At 49.2% G+C, this 20,104-nt stretch overlaps 1 protein-coding gene across 1 annotated transcript in view; it reads left to right on the top strand.

Moving 5' to 3' along the window:
• Positions 1-13,693: 13,693 nt before the first annotated feature.
• Positions 13,694-20,104, top strand: part of GABBR1 (gamma-aminobutyric acid type B receptor subunit 1) — a 187,509-nt gene continuing 181,098 nt past the window's right edge. Inside the window, exon 1 of the mRNA XM_081181814.1 lies at positions 13,694-14,200. The gene's annotated coding sequence lies outside the window, so the exon portion shown is untranslated. The remainder of the gene's footprint in view (positions 14,201-20,104) is intronic.

Below are 20,104 nucleotides of genomic sequence, written 5' to 3'. Positions count from 1 at the left end.
GTCTGATGTGGGTCTCAGCTATTGTTTCCGGGCTGCCTGCACCAGTCAGAAGCTGTGCCTTGGTTTTTAAGCATTTTGGAAGTCAAATGGACTTCTGGAACAGATTAAGTTCGGCGCTTTTGTTTTTGCTATTTATTTTGCCTTGCTGATCAGAAGGTCGGCGGTTCGAATCCCTGCGACGGGGTGAGCTCCCTGCCAACCTAGCAGTTCGAAAGCACATCAAAGTGTAAGTAGATAAATAGGTACCGCTCCGGCGAGAAGGTAAACGGCGTTTCCGTGCGCTGCTCTGGTTCGCCAGAAGCGGCTTAGTCATGCTGGCCACGTGACCCGGAAGCTGTACGGCGGCTCCCTCAGCCAATAAAGTGAGATGAGCGCCACAACCCCAGAGTCAGCCACGATTGGACCTAATGGTCAGGGATCCCTTTACCTTTTACTCAGGACTAAAGTCTTACTCTTTGCAATGGGGCGGACTCTGAGCAAGAGTAGCGCAGGAATGCAGCCTGGAATTAAACCGCCTTGACCGCAAGGGAAATTGCTTCAGAGGAAACCCGCCGAGAATCAGGTGGCTTCTTAAAAGAAGAAAGACTCATTCGTGTAAATTAGTGGCATTTACACCAGACTATACGTACCAGGTTATCAGGCTGCGAAGCTGAGAAATTTTGTTTGTTTCTAAAATTTATGAAGGCATTTATATGCTGCTTCTTTTCAGCCCTGAAAACCCCAAAGCAGCTCTGCAGTAAAACAATTAAAGCCCAATAAAACAACTGCAAATACAATAAAACCAGGAGCGAGATAAAATCATCATTAAAGGATTAGCAACAGGGGAATCGGCAAGCGCCTGTTACATAGGAATGCAGGAGGCAGCCTGAGACTGAGGCCCCTGGTCCATCTAGATCAGTATTGTCTACACAGGTGGACAGCAGCTCTCTGGGGTTTCAGGTAGTGGTCTCTCCCAGTTCTAACTGGAGATGCATAGGCGCCGACTCCATGGGGCTTGAGGGGGCCCGAGCCCCCTCAATAATTCGTTTGGGGGGGCTCAGCCCCCCCAATAATCTCGAGCGCGGCGAGATAATCTCGAGGCTCTGCCTGTTGACGCTTGGCGCGTCCGCGGCTTTTATAGGGCACCGGCGCGGCGGGGGGCACCGGGCCGGGGGAGGGGGGCGGCCGGCCTGTCTCCTTGGCAACCCCATTGAGCAGCGCCGGCTCCCCCGGGAGGACCATCCCCCCGCGCCGCCGATCGCCAACACCGCCGACGCTGTGGCTGCCCGAGCCCGAGCCTGAGCCTGAGCCCGACCCGGAGCCCGAGCCCGAGCCAGAGCCAGAGCCCGTCAGTCAGTCAGTCAGGAAGGAAGGAGAAATGGGGAGGGAGACGAGGGAGGAAAATTGCGCGAAGGGTGAAGAAAGGAGAAGGGCGAACGAGACGAGCTTCCAACCCAAAAAAGGGCTGGAAGACTGGGAGGATGAAGGATCGGGAAAGAAAGCGACGCCTTCCCCGCCCGCGACGTCGCCCGCTTGTCATTGGCAGCGCAGCGGGCGCCCAGAGGGGCTGGGCACCGGCGCAGGGCCGCTCCGCAGCCGCGGAGGACAGCTGCGCGGCTAGCAAGTTGCGCCGCGTAGAGCGCGGCCCTTGTGTGGCCCGGTGGCCAGGCAAGCTCGGGCGGGGACCCCCATGCGAATCTAAGACGGGAGAAGAGGGCAGAGCAAAGGGGGTCCCTTCCCCAACCTCCGGCTCTGAGACTTCCCTGCGCCCCAGAAAAGCGAAAGGATTTTCTCTCTCTTTTTTTTTTTTATAAATATTTTATTAAGTTTTCAAATACAAAGTTAGAAACATACACTGAAGAAAAAAGTAAAAGAACAAGAAAAAGAAAAAAAGAAAAAGAAGAAAAGAAAACCAACCATTCAACACATTTTTTATATAACTAACTGGACTTCCTCGCATCTCCCTTACCCTGCATTCTTTATAATAAAGATATCAGCAAATTATTACCTTGTTTCGTACCTTATTTTGTACTTTTCAAATACTATACCTCTAAATTTAACATACTTTTCATCAGTTACTTATATCTTAAATTAAACATAGTATTACCTTAGATTTTGACCTTTTCTTACTTAAAATATAATTTCCTGTTTCCCAAATCTAATTGCTGAAGCTATAGTTTCCGAATCGTGTAAATTTTTAACATTCATACAACTTATATTGTTTTTGTAAATAGTCCTTAAATTTTTTCCAGTCCTCTTCCGTTGTTTCTTCTCCCAAATCTCGGATTCTGCCAGTCATTTCAGCCAGTTCCATGTAGTCCATCATTTGCGTCTGCCACTCTTCCAGTGTGGGCAAATCTTGTGTCTTCCAATATTTTGCGATAAGTATTCTTGCTGCTGTAGTTGCATACATAAAGAAAGTTCTATCCTTCTTTAACACTTTCTGGCCAACAATGCCCAAGAGGAAGGCCTCTGGTTTCTTGGGAAAGGTATACTTAAATACCTTTTTTAACTCATTATAGATCATTTCCCAGAAGGCCTTCACTTTTGGACAAGTCCACCAGAGGTGAAAGAATGTCCCTTCAGCCTCCTTACATTTCCAACATTTATTATCAGACAGGTGATATATTTTTGCAAGCTTGACTGGGGTCATGTACCACCTATAAATCATTTTCATAATATTTTCCATCAAGGCATTACATGCCGTGAATTTCATTCCGGTGGTCCATAACCTTTCCCAGTCCTCAAACATGATGTTATACCCAATATCCTGAGCCCATTTTATCATGGCTGATTTGACTGTCTCATCTTGAGTGATTTTCTCTTCAACCTGCCCTCCATCCTCTTGCAGAAAACTCTTTGCCTGCCCTGCCCGTATCTCGTTTTTGCTTTTTAATTCCACACATGCACCCTTCGGACTTCGTGGCAATCGGGCGCGCGGGTGCGTTTCCTAAGAGAGTGAGGACCCCCGCCTCCTCCCCACCTGCTCCCTCACCAGCCAGCCAGCCAGCCAGCCGCACGCCCTAGCCGGAGAGCCCCGGCCGTCCCCGTCGCGCAATCGGCTGGATCTCCCTTCAGCAGGCCGTGCTCACAACTCGGCCCAGGGACCCGCAGCAGCGGATCTCCGGCCCAGCTGAAGAATCCGGCAACAAGCCCCCTCCTCCCCAATCGCTCCGCCGAAATACGCTCCAAAACCCCCCAGATAGGCCGCCGGCCGCCAAGTCTTGTGGCGCCCTGAGCGAGGGTCTCTCCCCAACACCGCCACCTCGAACTGCGTTCTCCCGGCTACCCGAGCGAACCAGCGGCAGGACCCCGGTATGGGCCCCCCCAATATTTTTTATAAGTCGGCGCCCCTGTGGAGATGCCACAGGCGACTGAACCCAAGACTATCTGCAGCCGCACTAGCACTGTGCTATGGCCCTGTCGTACTCAGGTTCAGCTTGTGAGCATCTAGTCAGCCACCTGTGTGGTGTCACAACAAGGATAGAAAAAGAGCTGTGCTGGATCAGGCCAGTGGCCTGTTTTCTCCTCATCCTGTTTCTCATAAAGGTAAAGGGACCCCTGACCATTACGTCCAGTTGTGGCCGACTCTGGAGTTGCGTTGCTCATCTCGCTTTACTGGCCAAGGGAGCTGGTGTACAGCTTCCGGGTCATGTGGCCAGCATGACTAAGCCGCTTCTGGCGAACCAGAGCAGCGCACGGAAATGCCGTTTACCTTCCCGCCGGAGTGGTACCTATTTATCTACTTGCACTTTGATGTGCTTTCGAACTGCTAGGTTGGCAGGAGCAGGGATTGAGAAACGGGAGCTCACCCCATCGCGGGGATTTGAACCGCCGACCTTCTGGTCGGCAAGTCATAGGCTCTGTGGTTTAACCCACAGTGCCACCCACATCCCTCCTGTTTCTCATAGAAGAGCATTTTTATGAAGATTACCCACTCTGGGATCCCACAGCTAATTCTCCCCTGGTCTCCTCGCTGGCCCAAATAGGACTAATTTAGCCAGCTAGCCCCGGTGATCATCTAATGTTTATTGGATGGATTTCCCCCCTAAATTGATTTTTGAATTCTGAATTTATTGTTATTCGCTTTTTATACTGTATTTTATGCTGTTTTTGTTGCATCAGTTAAGTGTTTTAAATTTGTTGTTAGCCGCCCTGAGCCCGGTTTTCTGAACCAGGAAGGGTGGGGTATAAATAAAAATTTATTATTATTATTATTATTATTATTATTATTATTATTATTAAGGGTAGGTGTGGCTAGCCAGGTTTTTTGCCCTGGGTGAAGCCTCCAGAGGGGCGCCATTGAGAGTCCCAGCCTGTGTGTGAGTGTAGTGCTTTTTTCAAGGGTAGGTAAAGGACCCCTGGGTGGTTAAGTCCAGTCAGACTTGACTATGGGATGCGGTGCTCGTCTCACTTTAGGCCGAGGGAGCCGGCGTTTGTCCACAGACAACTTTCCGGGTCATGTGGCCTGCATGACTAAACTGCTTCTGGCACAACACAACACAGTGACGGAAACCAGAGCTCATAGAAACGCCGTTTACCTTCCCGCCGGATCTATTTATCTACTTGCACTGGCATGCTTTTGAACTGCTAGGTTTGCAGGAGCTGTGACAGAGCGATGGGAGCTCGCCCCGTCACAGGGATTCGAACTGCCAACCCTCTGATCAGCAAACCCAAGAGGCTCAGTGGTTTTGACCACAGCACCACCCGCGTCCCACCCAGTCAAGGGCACGCAGTACCGGCACCTCTTTTTCGCTGTTGTTAAAAAGTGTGGCACTTACTGAACCAGGGTGAGTCCCAGCCTCCCACTTTTCCCCACCTCTGGCATGTGGCCCTCGGAAGCTTGTCAAGAAACAAAAGTGGCCCTCGAGTGAAAAAAAAGCCCCTCGCCCTTGGATGAGACGCTGTTTCCTAGCCAGCATGGCTTTTTGACATTTTAGGATTTGGTGAGGTTTCTGGCTGTTGGGCTGGAACTCTCAGAGTGTGCCGTGTTCATTGCCCGATAATAAATGCTGGAAATGTAAAGAAAATGAAGGCACATTCTTTCACCTTTGGTGGACGTGCCCAAGGATTAAGGCTTTCTGGGAGACGATATATAATGAACTGAAAAAGGTATTTAAATATACCCTTTTGAAGAAACTAGAGGCCTTTCTTCTGGGCATAGTTGACCAATGGGTGTTAAAGAAGGACAGAACTTTCTTTATGTATGCCACAACAGCAGCAAGAATACTTATCGCAAAATATTGGAAGACACAAGATCTACCCACTCTGGAAGAATGGCAAATGAAGGTGATGGACTATATGGAATTGGTGGAAATGACCGGCAGGATCCGAGATCAGGGAGAAGAGTCGGTGGAAGAAGATTGGAAGAAATTTAAAGATTATTTACAGAGACATTGTAAAATTAACGAACTTTAGAATAATGTTGGATTAAAATTAAGAGGTTTCTAGCTGTAATGGGTTAAAAGAATATGAAAAAATAGGTTTATAGAAGTAAAATTTCAAGATCATAAAAATTTAAGAATAAAGATTTGTGTAGGATAAAGAGGGAAACAAATTGCTGAGCTAATAAACTGAATTGGAATACAAAAAAGAGAGGTATGAGGGGGTCCAAGAAACAAGTAAATGAAAAATAATGGCTGTATTTTTTATTTTTTTGTTTGTTTTATCCCTTTTTTGTAATGTAAAAATCTTAATAAAAATCTTATTAAAAACAAAACAAAAACAGAGTGTGCCGTGTTCAGGGCAAAACGCAGGCTTGGATGAAGCCCCGTGGCTCTCGTAGGGCAAGGGCCAGGATGCCAGGGGGAGGTTCTGCAGTAGCGGATGCCAGCAGGGCCTGTGCCTCAGCCGGTTCCAAGGGCTGCGCATCTGCGTCCCTCCATCTGCTTCCTTGTCCCTGCCTGCTGTGTGGGATCAGAAGCACTGGCTGTTTGTTGATCAAAGCGCTCCAGGAGCTCTAGATGCTGAATCAGGGCTCAGCGGGGAGCGAGAGGCTGGCGCTTTAACCCTGCCTTGCTCAAAGCCTCTGGCAACCTCCGGGGCAGCTCTAGAGATGAACGAACAGGCTGTTGCTCTTTTGACCTTTCTCGCTGGAGATGGGGGACCTAGGAGTGGCTGCAACAGCAAACCTCTGCTCCCCTCAAAGTCCCTAGATCCAAGAGGCGGCAGATAGGGATCTCGTGAATTTCTGCCACTGCACTGAAATCGGAGACCCGCTTGCAGCGACAGCAAAATCTGCTTCCCGCTGCAGACACAGGGGTCGCCTGGGGTAGAGGGCAGATCCTGCAACCACTCCAAATGGTTCTTTCCTCGCCCCATATGCCCCGGGGGCTGCTGTTACTCTTGAACAGAGGCAGTGGGGTGTAGTGGTTAGAGCTCCTGGCTGTGACAGGGGAGGGCTGGGTTTGAATCCCCACTCAACCATGAAGCTGGGTGAAATATACTCGGAGTCGAGAGTCGATTTCATGCTCTTTATTCAGCTCACAGTGGTGAGGAGGAATGGAAGTTCCCCCAGAATGTCTGCCTTATACAGTGGTACCTCAGGTTAAGTACTTAATTCATTCTGGAGGTCCGTTCTTAACCTGAAACTGTTCTTAACCTGAAGCACCACTTTAGCTAATGGGGCCTCCTGCTGCTGCTGAGCCTCCGGAGCACTATTTCTGTTCTCATCCTGAAGCAAAGTTCTTAATCTGAAGCACTATTTCTGGGCTAGCGGAGTCTGTAACCTGAAGCGTAGGTAACCTGAAGCATATGTAACCCGAGGTACCACTGTATACATTATTTACACAATGGGCCCCACATGATTGGCTAATTCTGGGATTCTCCTGTAGGCCAATCAGGTTGCGGATTCCCTTCCATCTGGAGCTGGATTGGGTGGCTCCTGTGGACCAATCAGACTGCTGCATTCTGGATCCTATTGTTCTAGGACCAATCAGACTGCTGCATTTTGGATCCTATTCAACTCAGTACATAACACTGGATGGCCTTGGGCCAGTCATTGTCTCTCAGCCTAACCTACCTCACAGGGTTCTTGTGAGGATAAACCGAGGGGCAGGGGAGACTCATGTTCATCTCTCGGAGCTCCATAGAGGAAAAGGGGGGCAAATCAATGCACTAAATAAATATATAATATAGTGTTATCAAAGTGTTCAAAGCACTTCACACCCATTATCTTGCTTTAACCCTTTCATCCTTTGAAGAAGGTCAGCACCCGTCCCTCTGAGCTGCAGATCAGGAGCTGAGGTTGAGGGAATGTGTACTGGCTCCTGCCTGATGGAACGCTCTGCCTCATGAGACCAGGGCCCTGCAGGATCTGATTTCTTTCCGCAGGGCCTGTCAGACAGAGTTGTTCCGCCTGGGCTTTGGCTTGGAATCAACTTGATTCCCTCTCCCTCTTTCTTTTTTCCTTTCTCCTTCTGTGCTGGAACTCCTATTTGGGGACTTCCCTGGCTTTTTTCTGGCCCATGTAGGACCAGTCTGGATAGTTAGCCTTGGTGAAGACTTGACATTTTCATCCCCCAAAAAGTTTTTGATTTGAGTTTCCACTGAAATGAGGCTGCATTTTAATCTTTTAATGTTGTATTTATCTGGTGTTAGCCGCCCTGAGCCTGGTCTTGGCTGGGGAGAGCGGGGTATAAATATTTATTTTATTATTATTATTATTATTATTATTATTATTATTATTATTATTATTATTTGCCTCAAGGCACTATAAGGCGTAAGTTTACTCAGAAAAAGCAAGTTCCACTGTGTTCAACGGCGCTTGCTCTCCAATAAGCAGGCTCAGTTTATGCAGTAAATATGCAATTTGAGCTTCCTGGTTCATGGGTCGGTCGCCTGCATCCACAATCCTATGTATGCTTACTTATATATATATATATAAAGGGAGTTCAACGGCGCTTACAGTGCTCTTGAGCCTTGGTTCCCCAGACACTGTTGGACTCTGACTCCCACCATTCCCAGCCATCTTAACCCATGCTTAGGAATGATGGGAGTTGTAGTCCAGTACAGCACCTGAGGCCCCAAGAACAGTGCTCTTGTAATATTTAGGACTGCAACCTTTAGGCTGAGAATTGGTGACTGGCCCCAGGTCACCTGGTGATTTTAAAACCGAAGTGCAACCTAACAGCAGCCACTCACTGGGAAACCTTTATTCAGCCCAAGGGCAACATTTGCTTCTAGAATCTAGGCAACCTTATGAGGGTCACATGATAGGTGTGGGTGGAGTCAGAGGCAAAAGTGGGCGGAGCAATAAACGCTGCCTTTATAAGGCAGCCTAATTTTGACACTCTTCCCTCTTCTAGATAAGGCAAGAGGCATTAGCAGATTTCAAGGATACATTCCAACCAGGGAAAGTCCTCCTTGTGTGAAGCAGAGCCAGCGAGGGGTGTGGCCCTGGGGAGGCTTCCGAGGGCCACATTCGGCCTGAGGTTCCCAAGGCCTTCTTTTGAGATGTGGCGTCATCCTTCCAGGCCTCTTGCAAATTGGGGCAGAGGGGTGGCTAATGAGTCCTATTGGGTCTCTGTTCTGCAGTGCCCAGGGCTGCCAAAAGCAGATAATCCCATAATCTGCCTAATCCTTTGAGGGTGGAGGGAGGGGAATCCCAGAGGAAGGACAGGCAGATGGGAAAGATGAATGGGGTTGTGGCACTCTGTGCGTTGTTGTGGGAAGTAGGGAAGGAGAGCATACTAGCAGCCCCCAAAGCTTATAGGTTGCGTCACGGAGGTTCCTCCAGGGCATCCTTGGGAAAGGCAAAGTGGGAGAAAGAAGGGATGTGGGGGGGGGGAGAGATTATTATTTATATCTACGTGTGTGCTTGTTGAATACAGTTCCCAGCACCTCTGATTTTTGTCAATGTGCCTGCACTCAAAATACCTCCTGGCAAATGGAAGGGGAAGAAATGAAGGCAGTGAGAGATTTTACTTTCTTGGGCTCCATGATCACTGCAGATGGTGACAGCAGCCACGAAATTAAAAGACGCCTGCTTCTTGGGAGAAAAGCAATGACAAACCTAGAAAGCATCTTAAAAAGCAGAGACATCACCTTGCCAACAAAAGTCCGTATAGTAAAAGCTGTGGTTTCCCCAGTAGTGATGTATGGAAGTGAGAGCTGGACCATAAAGAAGGCTGATCGCCGAAGAATTGATGCTTTTGAATTATGGTGCTGGAGGAGACTCTTGAGAGTCCCATGGACTGCAAGAAGATCAAACCTCTCCATTCTGAAGGAAATCAGCCCTGAGTGCTCACTGGAAGGACAGATCCTGAAGCTGAGGCTCCAAGACTTTGGCCACCTCATGAGAAGAGAAGACTCCCTGGAAAAGACCCTGATGTTGGGAAAGATGGAGGGCACAAGGAGAAGGGGACGACAGAGGATGAGATGGTTGGTCAGTGTTCTCGAAGCTACCAGCGTGAGTTTGACCAAACTGCGGAAAGCAGTGGAAGACAGGAGTGCCTGGCGTGCTCTGTTCCATGGGGTCTCGAAGAGTCAGACACGACTAAATGACTAAACAACAACAACAAATGGTGCACAGAGGAGAAGTTGCCAGCGAGTTGCGCACAGGCTAAGGGAACCTCACACAAATAGCAGGTAGCTTTACCTGCATGTCACAAACGTGTGCAGAACTGCAGCTCACAACTCGGCAAGAAACAAAGCCAGCAGCAGGCAGGTGTGGAGTCGCACTGTCTGCCTTGAGACACCAACACCCCAGACCTATGTTGACAGAATAAGGTGATGCTGCGCATTCTCTGAGACATCCCTCCAAGGCACGAGCGTGGAAGGGCATGCACGGCCGTGAATAACTGGCACACACACTTCCACAGGCAGATACATCACCGTTAGATTCAAGTGGATGGTAGATGGTGGCTGTCTGCATCTATTCAATTTTCTTTGTGGACCTGCACATTTAATTCTGTAAGCACACACTGTTCTGAAGGGTGGTGACTGTGTGTATGTGTGTGTGTGTGTGTGTGTGTGTGTGTGAGAGAGAGAGAGAGAGAGAGAGAGAGAGAGAGAGAGAGAGAGAGAGAAAATGAAATTGCTGCTGGCAGACATCCAGTCACACACATGGATGTGTTCGCATCGCAACACCTCCACATACCATCACACAAAGTCTGCCTGAACACACACACACACACACACAGCTTGACCCAGGCATCCATTTACACCCACAATTTTGGGCAGAGGTACATCAGTAGTGGTGCATTTTTAAAAATTCGTTGCATAGCACCTCTTTTAGTCATACAGTGGTACCTCGGGTTACAGACGCTTCCGGTTACAGACTCCGCTAACCCAGAAATAGTACCTCGGGTTAAGAACTTTGCTTCAGGATGAGAACATAAATCGTGTGGCGGCGGCAGCGGGAGGCCCCATTAGCTAAAGTGGTACCTCAGGTTAAGAACAGTTTCAGGTTAAGAACGGACCTCCAGAAAGAATTAAGTTCTTAACCTGAGGTACCACTGTACTAGGACATGAGGACAAAATAACACCGGACTCCACTGAATGTGGCAATCCGAAACAGCATAAAACCATCAGAGTTTGAGGATGTATCTTTGTCTTTTATGGCTATGGCTTGGTATGCTAGCTGTGGCTGTTCTTGGACAGGGCTAAACTATGGCTATGGCTTGGTATGCTAGCTGTGGCTGTTCTTGGACAGGGATAGACTATGGCTATGGCTTGGTATGCTAGCTGTGGCTGTTCTTGGACAGGGATAGACTATGGCTGTGGCTTGGTATGCTAGCTGTGGCTGTTCTTGGACAGGGATAAACTGGATGCACTGGTAACCTCAGTTCCCCTTGTCCCTGGTGCAGAGGCTCCAGCTGGTCCAAAATGCTGCGGCTTGACTGTTGATGGGGACAGACTACTGCTTGCTCATAACTTCAATGCTCAAAAGCTTGCACTGACTGCTCATACACTACTGCACCAGGTTCAAGTTTCTAACTTCAAAGGTTAGATTACCGCAACATGTTATCTGTGGGGCTGCCTCTGAAGGCGGTTTGGAAACTTCAGCTGGTGCAGAATTCGGCAGCCAGGTTGCTCACTGGAGCAAGATGGTTTGGGAAGATTGCACTGATCCTGGCTTGACTGCACGGGCTGCCAGTTAGTTTCCAGGCCCAATTCAAAGTGCTGGTTTGGACCTATAAAGCCTTAAACAGCTCAGGACTGCAATACCTCAAGGACGGCCTCTCCCCATATGAACTGACCTGGACCCTGCAAGCATCATCTGAGGACCTCCTCCATGAGAGGTCCAGGTGGTGGCAATACAAGAACAAGCCTTTTCTGTGGTGGCTCCCTGTTTGTGGAATGCTCTCCCCAGGGAGGTTCGCCTGGTACCTTCATTCCATATCTTGAGCTGTGAGGGGAAAACATAGAATCATAGAATCATAGAATCATAGAGTTGGAAGAGACCACAAGGGCCATCAAGTCCAACCCCCTGCCAAGCAGGAAACACCATCAGAGCACTCCTGACATATGGTTGTCAAGCCTCTGCTTAAAGACCTCCAAAGTAGGAGACTCCACCACACTCCTTGGCAGCAAATTCCACTGTCAAACAGCTCTTACTGTCAGGAAGTTCTTCCTAATGTTTAGGTGGAATCTTCTTTCTTGTAGTTTGGATCCATTGCTCCGTGTCCGCTTCTCTGGAGCAGCAGAAAACAACCTTTCTCCCTCCTCTATATGACATCCTTTTATATATTTGAACATGGCTATCATATCACCCCTTAACCTCCTCTTCTCCAGGCTAAACATGCCCAGCTCCCTTAGCCGTTCCTCATAAGGCATCGTTTCCAGGCCTTTGACCATTTTGGTTGCAAAATTTAAAACATTTCTCTTTTACCAGGCCTTTGGCTAATTAAACATTCTATAGCCTTTTAAATGTGTTTATGGGAGGGGAGTTATTGGTATTATTATTATTATTATTATTATTATTATTATTATTATTATTATTTACTCTGTTTTGTATTTTTATGTTGTGATATTAGAACAAAAGGTGATATAAAAATTTAATTAATTAATAATAATAATGTCCAGAATACCCCAGAGACCGCCTGATCCCTTCTATCCATGCTCAATCACTTTGGGGGAGACAGTGTTTGTGGCCCCCCACAGCTCAGGTGCCTGGCTCATATCCAATTTTATTTGCTCCAGCTGATGTCTTCTCCCTATTGAACTTCTGGCACTTGCCAAAGACTTTGTTTTTAAAATTCTGGCAGGCTTTTTAATTGAATTCTGATTTTATAATTTAATTTTTAATTGCTTTTTAACACATTCTCCTGTGCTCTGCTGAGAGGGGGCTGTGATTAAGCAGTAATTCAGAGTTTGCTGAAATAAAGAAAAAGCCATCACCCCCAGAGATTTAAAACACACATACCACACCAACCATCTGGAAGCAGCACAGCCCCATTCAAAATAAAAATAAAAATTATTAACCCGAGAGAAAGAAAGGTTAGAGGAAGAGACTGGATGGTCTTTCCTAGTGCAGGAACCCCCCCAAAGTGGGCACCATTTCAGGAAAAGCACAAATAACTTCTACAGAAGCGGTGCTAAAAGAAGAGCTCTCGCAAACTCTCTGCTGTTCTGTCATTTGACAGTAAAGCCTACACTAAATAGAACGAGCGCTCCATTTTAAAGCAGGAACTCTCCAGCACTTACTGGTGTCCCCCTTAATCCGCATTCGCAAGTGTCGAGACTCGAGTTCCTGTTTCCAAGGTGTTCTCAGCATAACGTGTGTGTGTGTGTGTGTGTGTGTGTGTGTGTACGTACCACCCTTCCCACAAAGAGTCCTTTCTGTTTACATTTGCCTTCCTGCGCGCAGTCTCACAACATGGGAAACGTGTCTTCCTGGAAATCGCCCCTGGGAGATAACTCGAGTCTCCACGCCAGATCCACGTTTTGCCTCCCGCGTGAAAGCGCTCACACAACCCCTGGTATCGCGGGGAGGCGCCAGGCGCGGCTCCGCGCTTCTTCGGTCGCGCTTTCACGCCACCCATGAGCCACCCAGCCAGCCAGCTAACCAACCGGCTCACCTCGCAAGCATGAGACCCTTTCAGCCACAACTCTTCGCGCTTCCCGCTTCTCCCTCCCTCGCACGCCCGGGCCGCCCTTCGGCAGTTCAGAACCCTGGACAGCTCCCGCCGCCTGCAGGCTGCGCGCTCTGCTGCTGCCGCCGCCGCCGCTTTGACACTTCCCTGGCTACCCGTGGGACGTGTCCACGGGTGCAATTTGAGGCTGTGGAATTAGGGGGTGTCGCGCGTGTGAGAGAGAGATGTTGACTCCGCACTTGATCGGGACCGCCCCCTCTGTAGCCGTGCGCTACTTCGCTTTCCCCCAAATGCGGGTAAGGCAGCCCCACGCGTGCATTTTTGGAGTGGGTGGGGAGCCTCCTCCTGATCATTCCTCTGCGCGGGGTCCTGGGCATCTGCCCGGACAGACCCCCCCCCCCGAGAAATAAAGACCCTCCTTCCTTTGCCCATTGATTTAGGGATACAGGCAGGCGCGCAAACACACACACACATTTTCTCATTCTCTCTCCCTCTCTCACAGGCCCCTCCCAGCCTCCATCATCATCATCCTTTTATCCATCCTCCTCCGGAGAAAGCAGCGACAGCCGCCCAAGCGGGCGGGGGAGGCGGGCTGAGACGGACAGAGCGGCCCCTCCCCTCCCCTCCCATTCCTTTCCTTTCCCGGCACCGGGCACCCTCCCCCTCCCGCTCTCGGCTTTGCGCGGTCGCTGCTCCGGGTCCCCAGCTGCTGCTCGGGGAGATCCCAGCCACTACCGCCACTACTACCACCACCACCACCTCTCCCAGCCTTTCCTCCTCATGTCTTGGATCTGTTAGGATCCAGCGCTGGGATCTACCAAGACCGCCGTCCTGCCTACTCACCCCCCCCCCCATCACCAACACGCCCGCGCTGCCAGGCGAGATTGCTTCCTCTCCCAGCTGGGATCCCTCCATCACCAAGAGGGTTGTCCCTCTCTCTCCACAACCTCCCGCATCCGCCCGCCCGCGCGTCGGTCTCTCCGCCGCTGCCGCCGGCTCTCTCAGCCTCTGGGATGGCTCAGCCGCCGCTGGGAACCCGTCGCTGACTGGGATCTGGCTTCTCCTCGGATCGCTCGCTCTCCATCACCAAGGGGACTCTGCCCACCTCTCTACCAGAGAGCCGCCTCTTCGGGCGCCTCCTTCGCCCTCGCCTGGAAAATCGGCTACCGCGGACAGCGCCCCAGGTAAGGATTCAGTTGCTTTTTGGCCTACCGTGGGGGGGGGGGGGAGCCGGGGGTGGCGGCAGTAGTACTGGTGGTGGTGGTGGTTATCGAGGCAAAAGCTCTTCCCCGATTCTTGCCTATTGTTCCCCCCCTCAACACCTTCCTCCACTGGCACTCAGCGCTGTGGCAATCTGGAACAGGTTGTCCTGGGGTAATTGATGGAGAAGGTTGGGCAATGGACTCTAGCAGGGGGCATAGGGAGAGAGCAGGAGGGGAGGGCAAGTCTGTTGTGTGTGTGTGTGTGTGTGTGTGTGTGTGTGTGTTGCTTGATGGGGGGGGGATTTCTGGTCTTCTGGGAAGCTCAGGGCAGCAGGCGGCGTTGCTGCCCAGGTGGCCAAGCGCCAGGGCCATCCCCTGTGGGCAGGGCAGCGATTTACAGAGCGGGTGCTTTGTAGCAAGGCTTGGATTTATGCCTGGTGCCAGCCTGCTTGATTTACGCCTGTCCCCAGAGCTAGGCCAGGGAGACAGCTTAATCAGGGGCTCTCACTAGTCCTGTTTCACTTGGCATTTGCAGAGCAGAGGGGGAGGGGGAGTGCAGAGGGGTAAGGAGGCCTGCATCTCTAGGGAGGGCAGCAATGGGGGGACATTAAGGCCTAGCTGGTTCTGATGCGCTCCTCTGCTCCCTCCCTCCCTCACAACCCTGCTCTACCCTACATTCCTGTCTGGACATGCCTCACCTTCTCCCTCCCTGCGTACTTGGAGGGTGCTTGCCACCCACACGGTGTCTTGGCCAATTGAGTTATTACTCCCTATGAACCGAGAGAAATTTTTTCTTCTTCTTTTAAAAAAAAGCCCTTGGCTTGAGCAATTTATTGTAGCGGTCTTTTACTATCAGTTCTTTATTTATTGCATCCATATCCCACCTTTCCTGCAAGGAGATCAAGGTTGGCGTATGTGGTGGTTTGCTCCCCCCCCTCACAACAACCCTGTGAGGTAGACCGGGTGCAGCGACTGTGATTGGCCCAAGGTCGCTCAGGGAGTTCTATGCATGGCTGAGGGGGGATTTGAACCCAGGTCCTATTTCTGACACTCTAACCATTACACCGCACTGGCTCTCTCTGTTGCTGCCATTATTCATCGCATCATTGCAGGGGGTTGGACTAGATGACCCTCACGGCCCCTTCCGATTCTAGGACAGGCTGGATGGTCATCTGTCATGGATGCTTTAGCTGAGATCCCTGCGTTGCAGGGGGTTGGACTAGATGACCCTCGGGGTCCCTTCTAACTTTACAATTCTATGATTCCCTGAGGGTAGTGTAGACAAGTCTGGCACTAGGGCCCTTTGCCTTGCAGCACAGCCGTCAGATCTAGAAAAGAGGGAGTTTATGTCTGCATGGGGGTCAGCAGAGGTTGCTAACCTGTGGCCGTCCCGATGCTATTTGGATTCCCATCATCCCTGGCCATTGGCCATGTTGACTGGTGCTGAAGGGAGCTGGAGTCCCACGGCATCTTGAAGGCCACCCCTGATATCTTAGGGCAGCAGTTGGACCAGATGGTCTTCATCTCACCCTTGACTCCTGTGCTTCTTCTGCCCACAACCGCGTTCTTCCTTGTGCCAAGCGCTTTCCCACACACCCCTTCAAAACTGCACGTACGCGTTCGCACGCACACACTCCTCCCTTGAGTCACTGTGGCCAAGAGTTCCCCCTTGATTCTGCCTGTGTTTAGGAAACCGTGGCTATCGTACATCTTAGCCCTCCAGGCAGCTGCAAGCATGCTTCTGGGCACTGACTAGAGGCTGCTCAGCAGATCTGAGCAAGCATTCACTCAGGGGTGGCTGCATCCCACATCGAAGTGTCACATGAAGACAAATGGCCCGCACTTCAGGGCAGGTTGCAAGCACAATGGAGACCGTGGACTGGGAACGAGGGGTCAATGCCAACCTGGGATAGGTGGGTACTGGCCGATAGCCACAGACCAGGTACACTGAACGGAGATTAAATTCAAAGGAGTTTTGTTGCGCAGATTTTGGACGGCATAAACTTTCATGGACCAGAGTCCACTTTGCTAGGTACATGAAGCGTATTATCATTGTGGAATGTATCTGTGGATTTATTTGTGTGCGTCTATCGTTTGAGGATAGCACTCCAGGCATTTGAAGAGGTGAACTCTCATGCACGGACGTGCGTGCTGCAACAACTAGGTTTTTTTTTAAGGTGCCAAAAAACCCTTCCTTGCCTTTGCTTGTAACCAGACTAGCATGGTTGCCTTCAAAATGCATATTTCCTTTGGGATGTTTGGATATGCAGGTATGACTCACTAGTTTCCCCACTGGGTTGAGGTTTCATCTGAAAAGTGGTAAAGCGTATGAGACTTGAGCCAGGAAACCCCTCACTCAAAGGTCACCTCAGCCGTGAGCTCGCTAAACTGGTCTTTCAGTCTGAAATCCCTGAGTCTGTAATATGGGGATAATACTAATCACGTTTGCCCACCATGTATAGTTCTTGGAAAGCTAGCCAAGACAACATCATTGTTGCTATTTTTATTAGTAAGCAACCTCAAAAAAATCATTTGATGAAGTGGATCTCTCCCCCTGTCCCATATTAGTTAGTAATTTAAGTTAGTAATTTTTTATCACCTTCAAAGGGAAAAAAGGAAAAAAAGCTTCGCAATGTAAAATGCAATTAATCATAAGCATAGCATGCAGGCCAGGTGTTACCTAGTAACTTATTACTGTTAGCTTTGTGTGTATAAGTAGGGACAATATCTTGATTCTATGTTGTGGTGGCACGGACTATTTTGGGTTAGATCGCATGCAAAATACATGGATAAAAATTATTTTTAAAAAAACCCTTCAGATCTGAAGTGCTAGGTTAAATGCAAAACATTGTCACTCCTGCCTGCCTCCCAGGATGGCTCTTACGAGGATAAATGCGCCGAGGACTGTAAAGCACTTTGCACGCAGAAAAGTGGGACAGCAGCCTGATTAATATTAATGGCTGAACGAACCAAGGTGGCAGAAGTAACGGAGAAGCTCTTTGATTGCATTTATTTGTTTCCTGGCAAAGTGCTGATTCCTCCGGTCTCTAAATAGATTCCGGGAGCGGATGTTTCCCAGGGCTCAGCCCTGATCACTTCTGTCTCTTGGGGCTTCAAGGGTAAGGAACTGTCAGTGGCCAGGATGGCGCTGTGGAGAAGGGGAAAGAGGAGGAGGAGGGCCAGGGCACCGCTCTGAGCTTCCTTCCAGCAGTGCCTAAACTGGGCAGCTGGAGCTTTGCTGCGAGAGCTTGCCTCCAGCAGCATCTGGCTGAAACCTTTGGTGGCGTTTCGCGCCCTGGCTTCAGGAGCCTCGGTGCCTTCGCCAAGCATTGCTTGCCCTGCACGTGGAGGGCTGCGGGACCCAAGAAAGTGCCGGAAGGGAAGCAGCCGAGGTGCAGCTGGGAGGAGCCTGTTGTGAGGCCTGCCTGTGTGCCCAGGCCCTGTGGCAGAGTGCGTAGCTAGGCAACCGGCTTAGCGGTTGTTGTCAGCTTTTATTAATGCCTGGGTTAATTGCCCCGCTGGGGTCAGGAGACAGAGCACCTGTGGGAGAGAAGGCCCCTCTGACAGCTCTGTGCATCCTGCGTGCGTGCATGCACACGTGCACAAACACACAAACACACACATAGCAGTTCCCCGCAACTCTGACAATTCCAACATGTAAACCGCTCTCTAATCTCAGTCAGGCCAAACTCAGGCCCAACAATGGGAGAAGAGCCCATCCACTCAGTGACTTGCTGCCAGGCAAATGTTCCCATGAGTTTACGCCGCAGGGGTCAGAAAACGTTTTCAGCAGGGGGCCGGTCCACTGTCCCTCAGACCTTGTGGGGGGCCGGACTATATTTTGGAAAAAGAATGAATTCCTACGCCCCACAAATAACCCAGAGATGCATTTTAAATAAAAGGACACATTCTACTCATGTAAAAACACGCTGATTCCTGGACCGTCTGCAGGCTGGATTTAGAAGGTGATTGGGCCGGATCCGGCCCCCGGGCCTTAGTTTGCCTACTCATGGTTTACGGTGTGAGCCACGTTCCTCCCCTGAGGTTGCTCCGGCTATCTGGTATCCAGACATACTGCCCAATTCTCCCTTTCAGAGGAAATTGAGCCCAGACGCCATAGTCACATCTTGTGGCAGTGAGTTCCATCAGTTCATTTTGTGTTGTGTGGATAAATGTTGTTGTTTGTTTGTTTTGGGTCTGTCCTGAATTGACTGCCAGTTCTAATGATAAGAAGGAGGAAGAAAAAAGGTTCTCTTTCTGCCCGCTTTCTCCTCACAGGGCAGAATTTTATAACCCCATTATTATATCCCACATGCCACACACAGACACGTGACAAGATTTTTTTGGGGAGGATGGGTCCTCCTGTTCCTCAGCTTCTGTGGTTTCTCCCTATGTTCCACAGCTTTCCTCTCCTCTCCTCTTGTTCTGTACTATTCCAGTTCCAGCCCATAAAAGATATATGAATTTAGGCACCTCCATGTCTAGAACTCACACTGATAGTCATGGACAATATCATAGTTTGATCCCAATATAATGTACTCTTTTGAACGCTGCTCTGTAATTGAAATGTGTGGCACAAAGTTGCTTTTCTTCTTCTTGTTGTTGTTAGACAATTATAATATTATATAACACCATTGTTGTTATCACCTTGTAGCATTTTTGAGTTTTAAAACTGGCCCTACCTCACAGGTTTGTTGTAATGAACAGTGAAATAATGTAAGTGAAACGTATGCTGCGTAGACACCATACATCTGAAGCACGTTCTTCCCCTCCTAAGAATTCTGAGAACTTTAGTTTACCCTTCATGGAGCTATAATTCTCAGCACCCTTCATAAGCTACAGTTCCTAGAAGTCTTTGGAGGAAGCCATGTGCTTCAAATGTGCTACAAATGTATGGTGTGTATGCAGAGTTCACTTACATTATGTCAGTATTTGTTACAACAAACTTTTAAGGTAGGCCAGTGCTATCACTAAACTGTATTTGGTGGGGTTTGGGCAGAAGCTGAGGGATGCTGGTTGTCATAAGATAATACAGTGAATTCATGGCAGAGGTGAAGTTTGAGTAAATCACACTGGAGAAATATTGGCCTTGCACTGAAAAATATGAAGAATGGAAATGTGCTTTACTGGATTTTAAAGCTACAGCTAGACTGTCAAAACATATTTAGTTTTCCCTCCCTTTATATCATTTGACTTTTTATTGATTCCATTTAGGCACAATGAGTGAATATTGTTACCTCGCAATAATAGCAATGCTTAGATTTGTGCAAATAAGTCATGACAATATTTCGATTCTAAAGTTTTATGTTGCTGCATAGACTGTTTCGGGCTGGAGCCGTGTTCCAGCCTGGAATTCCTGCTTCTGAAGGGGAAGTCTCCTTTATGTATCTTTTTTCCCAACTCTAAAAATCTGTTTCACAAGTCAACATGTGGAAATTCTCAGGCAGTTGTGTGAAAGCCCTTGCTGTGTGTGAGAGTTTGTGTGTATCTCACAAAACACCGGCATTAAGAAAAGGATTGAACAGGACATCTTCCACTGCCTCCTAAAAGCAGACGCAGGGAACCATGGTTAGAAGAAAACCAACAACTGTTTGTAGAGACTTGAGGGATCGCTTTATAAAAGCAGGCACAGGGAACCATGGTTAGAAGAAAATCTCAGCTGTGTGTAGGGACATGAGAGATTGCTTTATAAAAGCAAACAAAGGGAACCATGGTTAGAAGAAACCAACAACCGTGTGTAGGCTTTACAACAATTTCAGACTATTGGTCCATCTAACAATTGTTGACACCGATTGGCAGTGGCTTTCAATGGTTTCTGACAAGATAAGTTTCCCCAGCCTTACCTAGAACTTCTAGGGCTTGAACCTGGGATCAAAGCATGTGCTC

The sequence above is a fragment of the Podarcis bocagei genome (genome assembly GCF_964188305.1).
Source record: "Podarcis bocagei genome assembly, chromosome: 2".
NCBI lineage: Eukaryota > Metazoa > Chordata > Lepidosauria > Squamata > Lacertidae > Podarcis > Podarcis bocagei.
This window is presented reverse-complemented; position numbering and strand designations above follow the sequence as displayed.